This window comes from Diabrotica undecimpunctata, chromosome 9 (genome assembly GCF_040954645.1).
Source record: "Diabrotica undecimpunctata isolate CICGRU chromosome 9, icDiaUnde3, whole genome shotgun sequence".
NCBI lineage: Eukaryota > Metazoa > Arthropoda > Insecta > Coleoptera > Chrysomelidae > Diabrotica > Diabrotica undecimpunctata.
The window spans coordinates 14,015,543-14,031,946 of record NC_092811.1 but is presented as its reverse complement, the minus strand read 5'-3'; the positions used below and the strand labels follow the sequence as shown (position 1 = coordinate 14,031,946).

The window sequence follows — 16,404 nt, the reverse complement described above, 5'->3', positions numbered from 1 at the left end:
TAAATATAGATGTCATATATGCCGCCGTCCATTCCTTTGGGAGCTGTTCTCCATTTATGGCTTTCTGAAATATCCATTGTATCATCCGGTGTAATTTTTTTGATCCGTATTTTATAAGCTCAGGTGAGATGCCTCCAGGTCCCGGTGCTTTCTTATTTTTGATTGCTTTTATGGCCGTTCTCATTTCCCTATCTGTTATTTCTATTTCTTGTTGTGGGAATCTGCTTCGTCTTCGCCTGTTTTCTTTTCCAATGAATTGTGGTCTTTGTTCTGTTAATAGTTCCTTGTAGTAGTCCTTCCATTCTTTGTCCTGTATATTTTCCAATTTAATTTTTTCTTTTGAGTTTTGTTTCAATCCTCTCAGTACTTTCCATGACTCCGAAGTTCTTGTACCTCCTATATATGTTTCAATATTTAAGCAGATTCTTTCCCATTCTTTATTCTTTTGCTGTGTTATTTGTTTTTTCACTTCTCTATATTTTTCTTTATATTCTTTATAAACTTCATCGTTGTTTGTAGTCAGCCATTTTCCGTATAGTTGCTTTTTTTCTTCAATTATTCTTTTTGTTGGCTCATTTATTTCATAATAGTGCTGTTTATTTATTATATGTTGTTTCTCTCCAAGGGCTTCGAATGCTGCTTGCTTTATACTCGCCTTTATATGCTCGTATATTTCTTCGATGTTGCCGTATCTGAATTCTATTAATTTTTGATCTAGACGTTGTTGGTATAGTTCTCTTATTGATTGTTCTTGGTTGTTGACACGATTTTATCACTAGTAAATTTGTACGTTTTGTAAACAGTCTGTAGGTTATCAAAAAACATGTCTACGTTAACTTTATTAAAACTGATGTTTCTGGCTAGACTTGTAGACTCCGGTTTTTGCAAAGATAAATTATTGTGACGCTTCATAAAACCTTTTATCCATCCAATTCCAGCAAAATGATTTTCCGACCATTTTTTCAAGCTTCAGACCATGCTCATATGCGAATGCTTGAATTTAAAAGTAGGTTAATCCATACTGTAACTTCGAAGATTGAAGAATATAATTTACTAGACTGTCCTCTTCTTCATTTATAAACATCTGCTGTGTTGTATATTTTGATAAGAACTTTATTTCGAATATTTCTGTATCATTTATATTTTTTTGATCCAGTTTTTTTAATCTTTTATGTAACATGGACTTCGTCAATCCATATCTCTCTGCTACGTTTTTGATTGATCCGTTACCATTTTTATATCGCAAATGGCCTGAACTACTACGCTTTCAGTAATATTACTTGTATCAGTCATTCTGATGTAGGTTCTCACCACTATTTCGAACTGTAAGGTAAAAAAAAACGATAATTTAGGTTATTTTGTTTTGAAAGTACACTTAACACTGTCCACTTGTTCCCCTGTATGGGGTCCACATCTGAAACGTATGCATAGTTTTTCAAAAGTACAGGATATCTGTTTTTAGGTTTTCTTACCTGATATCAAATATGGAAAAGGAAAAAAAGGAAACAAAGAATGTCACTAAATAATATTAAAATCTCTAAAAAACTGTTTATTTACTTTTTCGCGGCAAAAGTAACACAACCTCGTGACACAAACAAAAAATGGCAACTGACATTGAATTTATTTCTTGGCATAGAACTATATCACCAGTGCCACCTAGGAGAGTGAATTAGAACCACTCGAAAAGAAATCTAGACGGATAAAATCAACTGTCCATTTGTGCCTCCGTGCACATGTTCTTCCCCTTCCCCTACTCCTCCTTGTTTCAGTATTTTTGTTATTTTTACTTACTTTATTTTTAAACCATTTATTATTGGTCCATCTCTTGTAATTTTTGTTGTGCTTCTATTGTCATTTATTTCCCTTAATAAAGTATTTAAAATAATATCCCGTATTGCATATATTTTATTGATATGTAAAATTGTAGGTAATGTTTTTGGACCTGCTGTTACTCCGCTATTGTTGGTATATTCTTGTTGTTTATTTCTTTTTTTAGTATTGCTTACCAAAGCTGATAAGTTTGCTACACATTTTTCTTCGTTAATTATGATGAACGCTGACACAAAGTGGTTTTGCGGTTTTTTCCACATATAAATTGTTGCATACTTTACGCTGGGTAGTTTGTTGAATGTTTTTTGAACTTGTGGGTTAAATTTTGGACATGATAGATCTCAGTGTGTTAGTTTGTTTTGAATTTTGTTGTGATTTTGTACTTGTTTCCTATCCTTTTCAGTTTTTCTGGCTTTTTAAAACACTTTACATATATTGTATTGTTGTTATATTTGAGTCCCTTCTTGTGAGTATTTCTGTATGGTTTGTAGTGTTTTGTTGTTTTCTTTCTTCAATCATGTGGAATTCTTTGTTTATAAATGAAAATGCGTACTTATTTTTAGTCAAAATTTTTGTTAGCAGGTCTTTTCCTCACGAAATGAATTTTTATTAGAGCAGGTGCTTCGGGTTTTGTCATATAGGTATTTAATAATTACTTTGTTGATGTTTATCTTGTAGTTGTGGTAATTTAAATAACTGGTGGTATGGGTTGGTTTCCTGTAGACTTTGGCTGGATATCCTGTGCCTTCTTTTGATGATGTCGTGATGATAATTGTTGATGTCCGTCAGAAATTTATTTAATGCTTCTGGTCCGTAATGCCAACTACAGAACTAATCATCTACATATCTCCACTATTCTGTTGGTTGTATGTCTTGTTTGTGTACAGTATTTTAGAGTTAGGGATTCAATATTTTTTTCATTTTTATTTCATTGTTACCACGGTAGACGGTATATTCTTTAACAAGTATTGTTTTTTTTAAGCCCTTTGCTCTATTCGAATTGCCATATATAGGCCTCTCCGAGCATCGACAGCATCTTTTACTTTTGTTCTATTACGAATGTTTTCATTGGTTTTATGGTCTTTGAGTGAGATACCCAGCATCTGTCGTTTAACAAGTATTATATTTCCCGCAATTTCAATGATTATTCATTTTTCCTTATTTTCTTTTAACTTACACACGGACGTTGTATACTTTAATGAACTTTATGCAAATATTCAGATTCTTATAGCATATCCTGTTGAAGTTTCATTCCAAAGTACATAGAAAAATAACAAAAAATCTCTGCTGAATAAATTGAGCATGTACTAGGTATTGAGGAAAAGGAATTTTCATCAGTGTTATTTACAAATATATATTCTATACTAAAAAACAGGAGCAATAAGAGCAATAAAAATTGATACTACACAATAAACCCCATCCTAAAATGAAAATTTCGATAAGACATTACCGAATTTCACAGAGCTAGTAATTTTTAAATCATAATTTATGTATTTTATTCCATTTTACAAAATCTTCGATACGAAAAACACTTGAGAAATACAAGTAAAAGAAATTTTTTATAAGACTCCGGTTTTTTGTGATTAATATTCAATCAATATGTTATTCCTCGCACGTGATTATTCCCTGTAGTAATCAAAAACACGAATTTATTGAGTAGCCTCCGTCTTTAGGGACTTAAAATAGACGTGATATATGACGTCTGGCTATTGAAACGTTATTATATGCCCAATTTTTTCTAAAAATATATTGGGAAAATGTGTAAGAATTCATATTAGCTGAACTTTGATAATATAATTAAGTAGGAGAAGATTCGAAACTCCACAATACTACAACGTCTCAGTCAGACTACTGAGACTATAAAAAGCATCAAGAAGAGAAGGGTAGAGTGATTCGGACATGTAGATTGGTAAAAATATTATGCAAGGCTTCTTCAAGATCTCATCTCGGAATAATATCATTGATAACGCATGGATGATTTTTCGCTGCTAAAAAAACTCCCCGGGCTCATAATCACTTCTATCTATCGAGCGATTGGATGTGCTTAGAGGTATCTGACAGGAGACATTTGGGCAAAAATGTAAACAACAGTTATTTAACTTATGCAATTTGAAAATTAACATTTAAATTTTGTTTATCCTTATTTTACGAGATACTAAAGTGTTTTTCTTCGAAGATTTTTGAGATAGTTTTCAAATGTTTATGAAAAACTGTCGTCTAAATATATAAATGTTAGACACCGAACTAAAAGCTTATACAGGTTAAAACAAAAATGTAACAGTTTTAACCTTTTATTACATCACCAGATGTGTTTGTTTATATTTGCTCTGTTAGCAGACCGTTAAAGTAGTTTGTGAAATCTGCTTTTATGGTTGCTATCGTTACTGATAATCATTTGTCTTACAAAGATGGTGAACCTACAAAGATCGACGCGTGGTTTATATCCCTCCGAGTTATTTCTAATATATGCTTTTATAGCATTACCTTGATTAAATTTTTTCTCAATTTTTAGTATATAAACGTTTTTGTATATCCTCTTCTTTTTTTGTATATTTTAACTGCTTTCCGTGGCTCTTCTTCATTTTTTTTGTGACTTTCTTCTGTTTTTCTTGGGGTGTACTGCACACATTATTTATAAAATCAAATCTCTTTATTTTAATTCTTTTGTTTACTAACATTTTTTCGGAATTTCCCAGGTTAACCTCTTAACCTTTTCTATTCTCTATGCAATTTTTCTCGCAATCGCTTTCCTATTTTTGAATTATTATTGATGTTGTCCAAGTTTCATTTTACGGCTTGTGTTTGATTGTTATTCTAATATCTATATTTTTTTTCTATTCTAATTATCGAATAAAGGCCTCTCTCCTTCCTTGCCATTCATCCCTGTTGTGGGTAGAGCGTTTCCACATTAGTCCTGCGACTCTTTTGATACGGTTACTCCAGCGCATTTAAGGTCTTCCTCTTGGTCTCTCCGCTTCGTGCAGTCGCCAGTTTTTAACTTCTTCTTTCTTCCATCTTCCATCTTCGAGACGGCGTCCCTTACTTTTTTTTTGTTTCGAATTGCTTCGTTTGTTTGTCGATATATGAGTGAGATACCAAACAACTGTCGTTACATGGCTCGCTGAGTTTTTCGAATCTTGTCCATTTTCATTTTTGTGAATGTCCACTTTTGGGCTCCGTAAGTGAGAACGGGAAGGCTACAAGAGTTGAACACTTTGGTTTGAAAGTTTTATGGTATATTTTTGTTTTTCAGTATGTATGACAGTTTTCCGAATGCGGCCATTCCCATTTTTACTCGTCTATTAATTTCAGTATTCTATTAATATAATCTTCTGCAGGTCATCATGCAGGGTAGAGTCGATGGCAAAAAGGAAATAGGTAGAAAGATGAAGTCATGGCTGCGAAATATTCGAGACTGGACAAACATGACTGTAGACGAATTATTCCACGTTGCAAAAGACAGAGAAACTTTTAGAAATGTGGTCGACAACGTCCGTTAATGGGGACGGCATAGGAAGAAGAAGATTAATTTCAGTAGTTTGGTTTTCTTTGTTTACCTTGATATTTTGACATAGATATATGTGTTTTTCTACATGTTTTACTTTTGTTTCTTGAATGGTTATCGTCGGTTGATCATGTTTGTTCAACATTAGTTTAGTTTTGCTTAAATTCGTTTTCAGTCCTTTTTTTTTAAGGATTCTGTATGAAGCTCATCGATCATCGTCTCCAGATCTTTCCAGCTGTTAGCTATTATGTTATATCATTTGCATATGTTAGGTGGTTTAAATATTTTCCATTTATCGAGAGCCCCTTTGTTTCCTAATTTAGTGATTTAAAGATATCTTCAAGTGTGACTGTAAATAGTTTTGGAGATATGGAGTCTCCCTGTTTTACTCCTCGCTTGATTTTTATTGGCCTCGTTTTTATTCCATCCATTTTGACTATCATTTCCGCATGTTCATATATATTATGTATTGAAATCCTAAATCTAAAGTCTATTCTGCTGTTAACCAGTGTCTCCCCAATAGCCCATAATTCTATGCTGTCAAAAGTTTTTTCGTAGTCTATAAATGATACACATATTGATAATTTGTATACCTTAACTTTTTCTATTAAAACTTTGAGTTTGTGATAATGGTCACATGTGCTATTACATATCTTACATATGCTGTTACATATCTATTTATGCGAAATCCTAATTTTATTTGTAATAAGAAGAGACCCGAACCGCATACTACTCTCTTTCCGCTACTCACATCCATTACATATTTTGCTGTTCTAATATCTAGTAACCTACGGTCTACCTGGTTGGTTTTTCGACAGTCTGATGAGAACTATGTGCCCTAACTGATGTCTCGTTTAGGGAATAAAAGCGTGCTTATAATAATTCCCTTAGAAAGTTGTCATTTGCATTTTTTGTATAATCGAGACTATGTCGACCTATTGTTTTTATATAATCGCTTTCGTGGAGTAAACCAATTAATTTTCGTTCGGATTTTGTTTCACTATAATTTAAGGAAATTAGATTACTTAAGCTGCGTGACGTGGAAATTAATTAAATTTGGCATAATTAATAGACAAAATAATATTTTTCAATACTTCAAATTTTAATAGTACCTAAGTAAAATCGATAAACGTGAAAATCGGTAAACACTTTTGTTATCTGAATTCATTTTTGGAGTTTTTCACTTGCGACAGACGGAAAATTGGATTTTTTTCGTTTAAAGTATTATTTTTTAATTGAATTTTGTGGCCCTATCCTGTTGAGGTTTTAGAATTTGAAACGTTGTCAAGTGCAACACAATGTAATACAAAAAATCCTAAATTACGTAGTTCCTTTGTCCTTACACAAAGTTGTTCGTAGCAAGATGTAAGTTCTATTAAGTGAACAAATACCGATAAATCATTGTTTTTTATGTACTTAAACCAAATTAAACACTTTTGTCGAATTAAAATTTGTTAGATTTGTTTCCAAAAGTGTAGTATATGTATATCGAGTGGCCGGACGAAAACGACATAGAGAAATAGAGACATTATCAGGAAATGCGACAATATTTTTGGAAAACTCAGTGAGACGTCGATTTTTGATTAAAGTGGAATACAGTTCTAGTTTTCAAATTAAGTTTTACAAGAATCATTGACAAAAATTCGTATACAGGGTGAACTACAAAAGAAAGTTATGTTTTTTAAATGTACAACCTTATATTTAATTTTTTTAAAATATTGCACTTATTTTATGAACCATTTACTAAACTTTTTGAGACATTTTTAGTTTTCTTGAAATGTCGGAAATGAAAGTGAATTATATTTAATTAATTTTATGTCCAAAAATGTTTTCAAAAATTGTGGATTATTTACTAAAATTCTATTCACTCGATTTTTTATAGATATAAGTGTGTAAGATTTTTAATTTCTAGGATGTTTAGTATAATAATTTATAAATTCGTTGTATGAAGCATCTTTTATGAACTTTTATGAATCTAATATGATTTGGTTGTAATTTAACCTTATGACTTTGGTATCTATGAAAGGTATACTATTTTCAGTTTCATATTCGACAGTAAATTGAATAATTTAATGAAATGAATTAAATATTGTTTTGTACTGTCTGGATATGGTTAAATGGTAGGTACACTGCATATTTTGTAATCAACAAATTTAGAAATAAATGTTAGTGAACGAACAAAAGTTGTTACATTGGTCAAAGTCAACAGTGGCTTAAGCAACGTGTCACGCAACACAAAAATAATTGCAACATAAGAAAAAACTTTTAAGACTTAGTACAGCTAAATAGATTTAACTGCAATGGTGATGATTTGACACGACCAGACACGACAGACGTTGGTTGATGCAGTGTTGCCTAATCGAATATTAATTTAGAGGTATTGAACTGTAATATTAATACTCCATAATTAATGTAATTATTTTATAATTATACCTATTTATTATAAGAGCACTAATGTCAAAGTTAAAATGTTTGAGGTAATTGATAAAATATGTTATTTTCTGAAGTTATTAGTCATAATCATTAAAATGAAATGAATGAATGGAAATGATGGAAGTCTATTAAATAAGAAATCTTAATTTGTTTGCACCACATGGAACGAGGCAATAACACTATTACTGTTTAAGAAAGTCGATAGAAAAGATCTGAAAAACTATAGGCCCATAACGCTACTGAATGTAATGTACAAACTGTTAACTAAACTACTAACAAACAGATTAACAACTAAGTTAGATAATTACCAGTCAAGAGAGCAAGCCAGTTTTAGAAAAGGATTCAGTACAAGCGACCATCTGCTTCTTCTTCTTCTTCTTCTGGTTCCTATCCGTTTCGGATGTTGGAAATCATATTGGCAATCATGACCTTGCTCGCTGCGGCTCGAAACAGCTCCGTTGAGGTTTTCTTAAACCATGTTCTTAAATTCCGCAGCCATGATATTCTCCTTCTACTGGGTCCTCGCATACCTTTGACTTTACCTTGCAATATAGACTGCAGCAGGGAGTAACGGTGCTGATTTCTCATAACGTGTCCCAGATATTGTAATTTTATGCGTTTGATCGTAAACACAATCTCTGGTTCCTTCTTCATTTTTTCTAGAACTTCTTTGTTCGTGATCCTTGCTGTCCATAATATTCTCAGCATTCTTCTATACAGCCACATCTCAAATGCTTCAAGTTTTTTTAATAGTGGTGTCTGTAAGCGTCCATGCCTCCGCCCCGTACAACAACACAGAGAAAACATAGCATCTCAAATGTCTCATTTTTGTATCTAGGGATATGTTGTGACTTTTGAAGATGGCGCTGATTTTGTTAAAGACCGTTCTTGCCTTTCCTATGCGGCACTTTATTTCCTGAACATTGCTCCACTGTTCGTTTATAATAGTTCCCAGGTAGCAATACTATTTTACTCGCTCTATCTGCGTCCCATTAATGTATAGATGAGCCCCATTTATATTCTCCTTGCTGATAATCATTTGTTTCGTTTTGTGGGTATTAATGTTTAGTCCGTACTGTTGACTGTACTCGTTTATTCTGTCCATTAGCGTCTGAAGTCCCTCTAAACTATCTGCTGTCACCATGGTGTCGTCGGCATATCTAACATTGTTTACTCTTTCACCATTTAGAAGGATGCCTTCGTCTATTCCGTAAAGAGCCTCGTTAAAATTTTTCTCTGAGTACATATTAAATATCAACGGCGATAGGATACATCCCTGTCTAACTCCACGTAGTATTTTTATGTGATCTGTTTCTTCTCCGTTAATTTTAATGTATGCGATCTGATTCCAGTATAGTTCTGAAATTATTCTGAGGTCTTTGTCATCCAGGTCTGCTTCTTTTAAAATGTTTATCATCTTTTGATGTTGAACTCTGTCAAATGCCTTTTCATAGTCGATCAAGCACGCGTATACGTCGCAGTTAACGTCCCTGCATCTTTGAATCAGTACCTGTACTCCGAAAAGTGCCTCTCTGGTACCCACTGCGTTAATGAAGCCGAACTGTCTGTCCGATATTTGTTCTTCGCACTTCTTATAAATTCTTCCATGGATGACTCTAAGAAACAGTTTCAACATGTGGCTAATTAGGGTGATTGTTCGATATTCTTCGCACTTTTTAGCCCCCTGTTTTTTAGGTATCGCTATGAATTCTGATTCTAGCCATTTATCAGGGATGATTCCTGTATTGTATATTTTATTGAAGACAGCCGTGATCCAATTTATTCCTTCTTCCTCCAAGAGTTTTAAAAATTCAGCTTCGATAGCCACCATTTGCTTACGATAAAAATATTAATTGAAAAGGCCAACGAATACCAAATCCCAATGTATATGACATTTGTAGACTTTGAAAAAGCATTCGATAAGGTGGAACATTGGGCAGTAAAGAAGTCTTTACAAAATGGGAGAATAGGCTATAGATATACGGACTTAATTTCCAATATAATATATGATCAAGTAACAACATCTATCAAAATAGTTGAACAAACGGAGCCCATTAAGATAAGGCGGGAAGTCAGACAGGGTGACACTGTATCACCCAAACTATTCAATCAAGCTTTGGAAGACGTTATGAGGAAATTACAAATGGAAAAACGGGGTATTAACATAAATGACCAATACTTGAATCACTTGAGATATACAGACCACATTGTATTAATAACAGATAAAAGGGAAGAATTGCAAAATATGATGGATCAATTAAATAGCGAATCAAGAAAAATAGGTCTACAAATGAATTATAATAAAACGAAAATTATGACCAACCAACCAGAAGAACTAATAATTACAATTGCACAAATAACTATAGAACAAGTAAAAGAATATGTATATTTGGGACAACTAATTAAATTAAATAAAGAAAATCAGACAGGAGAAATAAAGAGAAGGATACGGTTGGCTTGGGTCTTCTTCTTCTTCTTCGTCTAGCCATTCACGTCCACATCTGAACATAAGCCTCTTCAAGTCTTCCTTTCCATTGTTTTTTATTGTACGCTACTTGTAGCCAATTTTTCCCAGCAGTCCTTTTCAGATAATCTGTCCATCTCATAGGAGGTCTGCCTCTGGGTCTTTTGTGTTGGTATGGTCTCCAAGTTAAAATTGATCTGTGCCATTTGTTTAGATCGCTCCTAGCTACATGTCCAGCGTATTCCCATTTCAACTTTAATGATTTTTGCACCACATCGGTGACTTTGGTTTTCTGTCTTATCCATGTGTTTTATCCTTGGCTTGGGTATCCTATCTATTGGCTTGAGTATACTTCGGAAAACTTTCCTATATACTAAAAAATAGAAAATACCCCCAATATTTAAAAACAAGAGTCTTTAACCAATGTATACTTCCTGTTCTCACCTACGGTTCTCAAACTTGGACGTTTACAAAGGAAAACATGGAAAAAATAGCAAAGACCCAAAGAGCCATGGAAAGGCAAATGCTGAACATCAGGGTATCAGACAAGAAAAGAAATACTTGGATCCGCAACAAAACAAAAGTGACCGATGTATTAAGGAAGGCCACAAATGCGATGGTCAGATGACTTGAAGAAACACTCAGGCCCGAAGTGGATACAAACTGCCTACAATAGAGAGACGTGGAAGAAGAAGAGGAGGCCTATGTCCAAAATTGGACAGCAAGGGCTGTATAGATAGATAGATAGATAGAAATTTGTTTTATACTGAGAATTGCTATATTTAGTTAAAATAAATTGTTTCCAACGGCTGTGGAAATAAGCTTATAAAAATAGATTTATCTGTTTTTATTTTCAAATATCATCAAGGTCGCTATTTTTGCTGTCGGAATTTAATTGTAAATCGTCGCGAAAATAATTTGGACACACACACACTATATATATAGAATTAAAAATAGTGCCCTTCTAACATCCAGTCTACTTCTATTCATAAATATATAATTTAATTAAAATTTTGATCCCCTTCCGAAACAACCTGTACAGTAATGTTCTATTTTAAGCATCCAAACTTTGGCTTATTCATACCAGAAGCTTAACGATACGTTCACGGATATCTTATAAATAGTTGCACCCTCCTCCGTGCAAATAACATTATCTTTTGAGCAACATTTTCTCCAGACTGAACTCCCGGGAGTTATATAAAATCAAATTTGCTACATGGTCGCCTTTGAATTACGCCAAATTTTTTCAGCTCAAAGGTTTTATTCATGAAGTTTTAGTAAATTGTGAGGCCATATCAGAAAACGATCTAATTATATAAAGTCGTTTGGTGTTAGGATGCGAATTCGGGGCCCGGAAAAACGGTGTAGCAGTCTCAATGATTCTTGGATGTGATATAGGGTGCATTTAGATTCTCGATTGGCCAGCTGTATTGAAAGCAGAATTTAAAAATTAGATGTTATAGTCATATAGTTTTAAAGTTATTTCATACCATCACTTGTACTTGCGGCCCTGAGGGAAATGTCATTCAAACTATTTTAGTCTCTCAAAGAAATTCTAGTAAGGATCCCTGCACTATACTAACAGCTGACAGCCAACCGACTATTTAGTGAAGCTTTCATCAGTTTGTTCTAGCTTTTAGTTTTTAATAAATATAAAAAGAACGTACTGATAATAGGAATAATATTGTAAACCTTGAAACCGGTAGACCAAAATTCACCAACTTTATTAAATAAAATTTATTTAAGATTGTAAGTATTGACTCATTTCCCATATACCAGTATTATGAACTCACATTGGCAACCTTTTTATCATTCATTCAACATGTGTTTTCTTCTAAAATATTTTATCTCAGGAGATGCCATTATTTCAGTATGATTTTTATTATATGGGGAAAGTCGCTTCGTTGTTACAATTTAAAAATATCTTCAGACGTTTAATGCCTGAATACTGTTTTATTAGCATTATCTAGATCTGGGCAGCATACTACCAATGCAAACAAAATACAGTATTATCACACCCGCTTACATTTTTTTGTACAAACCAGAATGCTTACGAAACGACTGTCTAGTCAATTCATGTCCTCAAATGTAATTCCCTACTGCCCCGCATTAACCCCTAGTTTTTTTTTAATAACAAGTGTGGTTGAAAGACAAAAATATTAAGATTAGGGAGAATACCAACGAAAGAAAAAATTAAAATAGGAAGTTCTGAGTTTGAAGAACTAGAATACTTCAAATACAGCAGTTACAATAATCAAAACCGGAAAAAGGAAGTCCGAAATAAAAAAAAATATTAGCAGCGAGTGAAAGTTATTATGCAAACAAAAGATTACTTAAAAGCAAAACACTGACTAAGAAAACTGAGATGAAACACCATAATTAGGCCAATATTATTATATGCACGAGAAACAAAGAAGATGGTCAAAAAAGATAAAGAAGACTTAAAAATAGTGGACAGAATGATTATGAGAACCATACTTTGACCAATTAGAACAGAGCAAAATGAATATAGAAGCAGAATAAATGCAGAGATTAATGAAGAACTTAAGAAAGACATCGTGACTAAAATAAAGCAATTCAGAGTTAGATGGGTAGGTCCCATTTGGCGAGCAGGAGATGAAGCAGTGGCATAAGCAATGATAGAATGGAATCCAGGAGGAAGAAAGAGAAGGAAAAGACCAAGATCAGAGTGGCTGCAAGAAGTTGAAGAAGACCTCCAAAGGGCAGGTGTCAGATAATGGGGAGGAAAAACTAGAGACAGGAAAAAATGGAGAGATATCGTTAAGAAGAACACATAAACAAAAAGGAGTGATCCACCCAAGAAATAGAATCTTGAAAGCATTCGCGGTTTAACCCCACGCTGGAATGTAAAGCCATTAGATATACTGTGGTCGAGTAGCACTCGACCATCGACCATCGAATGATGTCGAGCATCATTTGAAAGGTATTTTTTCTCTACGCGACATTCTATTGTATTTTTAATCTGCTTTAAATTTTAAAGAAACTCTTGGTTTCTGAGTTTTTGGGGATGGTGGGGTCAAATTTTCGTTGGAACACACTGTATAAAAGGGATATAAACAACAGTTTTTAAAATAAATTAAATGTTTGGTAGTTTAAATTTTAGACAAGAAATTTAATCGTGATATAAACAATGTATTTACAGTCTTTAATCAATTCGGAGGAGTACATTTACCAAAAAACTGAACTGGTATAAAAAGCAATTACATAACGATTATATATTATGTGCATAAATTTCCAATTAATACACCGATATATACATCAAATCAATTACACATTTTACACAAACCGTGTTACCGAAGTTCGCTATGCAACTTTAAGCATTTAAAATCGGAAATGCAAGCCCTACATCGGTTAATTGGTAAATGATGAAGCCGATTAATAGGAAATAAGCAATAACACTTTATGAACTGAAATTTCGCTAGTTTGTAACTGGTCCGGTTACCGCAACGTTTGAAACTGCATCAAACAAAACTGTGACGTTTATTGAAGGGTGAAACAATAAATTTAAAATTCGATTCGTTTTTTCAGCAAAAGAACACAAAGTTGCTTCTTGTTATACAGGATATAACGAGTTGATTTAATGCACTGTATTATTGAAAAAAAAATATAAAAGCAATCAATTGCTTTTATTTTCAATTTTTGGACCCCCTTCCCTCTTGACGGGGGGAAATCGTAGATTTACCAAGATACTGCACGCTGTAGAAAAAATATTTTAAACAATAAATGTAGCTGATTTAATTTTGAAGAAAAATGTTAATAAGCACTTTTTCTGTAGAATGAATCATTCTCACAGCAACAACGCTTGAAGCGGCCGGCGATTTTGAATGTCAGTTACTCTCGAAATCTTTTAAATAAAATTTCTATCAACTCGACGGTAAAAATTCAATATCTTTTTATTGGAGTGGACTATCGATAAAAATTTAAGTCTATTTTAAAAGAAAAGAGACTGTTTGTTTTAAAGCTGTCAAATCAATAAATATTGTGCGTTTTTAGCAATCTTTTACGATTTTCATTTAGCAATTCCATTGATCTGTCAGTCAACAAGGAATGTCAAGAAGACGAAATTTATGAGAATATCGAAAACTCAAAGAAATGTCGAGAATCTTCTAATAAACGGAACCAACGTCGAACAAGTGGACAAAGTCTAGAGCAAATTTCAACAAAATGAGAAGAGTGCTATGTACAAGAGATTTAAAATTGGAACTAAGAGTTAGGTTGGCAAGGAGCTATGTTTTTTCGACTTTGTTTTATGGAATGGAATCTTGGACCTTGAATGCGACATCAATGAAAAAACTGGAATCATTCGAGCTGTGGTTGTATAGAAGAATTCTGAAAATATCGTGGACAGAACACGTCACAAACAAAGAGGTTCTGAGAAGGATGAATAAAGAAATAGAAATTTTAAATATAATTAAAACAAGAAAATTGGAATATCTCGGACATATTACACGTGGAGAGAAGTAAACCTTGCTCCAACTGATTATGTAGGGAAAGATCCAAGGAAAGAGAAGCATAGGGAGGCGTAGAATGTCATGGCTGCGCAACCTTAGAGAGTAGTACAAATGTACATCAAATGACCTTTTCAGAGCAGCCGTCTCAAAAGTCCGAATAGCTATGATGATTGCCGACCTCCGCCGCGGAGATAACACTTGAAGAAGAAGAATGATTTTAAGGCCACATATTTCTGTTCCTATTGACGAAAACTGCTCTCTTTATTTTAATACAGAAGACCGTTATGTTCCTGTAACAAGGAAGTGAAACGAATTTTAAATTTAAAATAAAATACGGGATGTTCCATGTAAAAAATATCTCTTGTGTTATGAAAGACCCCTTTTATTTGTAACCAATTTTAAAATATAAAGCTTACAGCTACATTTTAATATTAATTAAAATTATAAACAACCATCAAAATTCTATAGCATAATAGAGAATCAACATCAAAAAATTACGTATACTAATTTATAATGCCAAAATCATTTCAAGTGAATCCATTCATAATTAGATAAGTTCCTTTTACAACTGCCTCAAGTTAAAAGGGTCCTTCCTATACACCGTATAAAGCTTTTGGAAAGTTAAATAAAATTAACACTTAAATAAAAAGCTTTTTAGTAATAATTCTGTCAGTATAAAATGAACGCTTTAAGTATGTTTTTATTTTGTGAACTTCTCCGTTCCACGTCTAATTAGTGACGCGATATAATTGAGGTTTGTTGAGGATTTATTTATAAAGTAGGTTTTTTTCAATTATTTAATAATTAAGGACCGGCTACGTACTTTTTGATAGACTTAAATCATTTACAAAGGATGTTATAGGACATGGCCAATGATAATTCACTACCGGAAAGTTAAATATACACGAAATACACGCAAATATGCAAATTTTAAAAAAGTTATAATGCTCAATGTTCAAAAACACACCTAACAAGTTATCCATACATAACAGTAACACTATAAGTTGGACTGAAATAATACAATTTATATTAAAAGGTTAGAGTTGATTGACTGTCTTTTATATAGCCATCTGGTTGCAAAAGAATTAAAATCACTAGATCTACTGTTAGGTATTTTCCATTGATGATATTATAGATTTTCACTTCGCTATCTTGAGTGTAACGGTTCAATGAAAATAGATACTTCTTCTTTAGGTTCCTTCTCCTATCGGAGGTTGGAAATCATCATCGCTATCTTAATTTTATTGGCCGCGCTTCTGAATAATTCTAATGAGCTGCAACCGAACCACTCTCTCAAATTTCTTAGCCAGGATATTTTGCGTCGTCCTGGGTTTCTCTTCCCTTGTATAATTAATCTAAGTAATACGTACTTCTTGCCCCTCATTATATGACCCAGATATTGAATCTTTCTAGTTTTAACAGTTTTTATGACTTCACGTTCTTTCTTCATTCTTTGTAACACCTCTATATTAGTTACTTTTTCAGTCCACGATATTCTGTGGATTCTCCTGTAGCACCACATCTCAAAGGAGTTTAATTTTTTTTATTTTAGACTGTTTTATTGTCCACGCTTCCATGCCGTATAGTAAGGTAGAAAAAACGTAACAACGTAGCATTCTTGTGCGGATCTCTAGATTAAGGTTACGGTTGCAAAGTAAGTTCTTCAATTTTATGAACGCGTTTCTTGCCATTTCTATTCT

General features: G+C 33.1%; 1 protein-coding gene across 5 annotated transcripts in view; it reads left to right on the top strand.

Moving 5' to 3' along the window:
• Positions 1 to 16,404, top strand: part of Nos (Nitric oxide synthase) — a 588,325-nt gene that overhangs the window by 510,803 nt on the left and 61,118 nt on the right. The window lies entirely within an intron of this gene.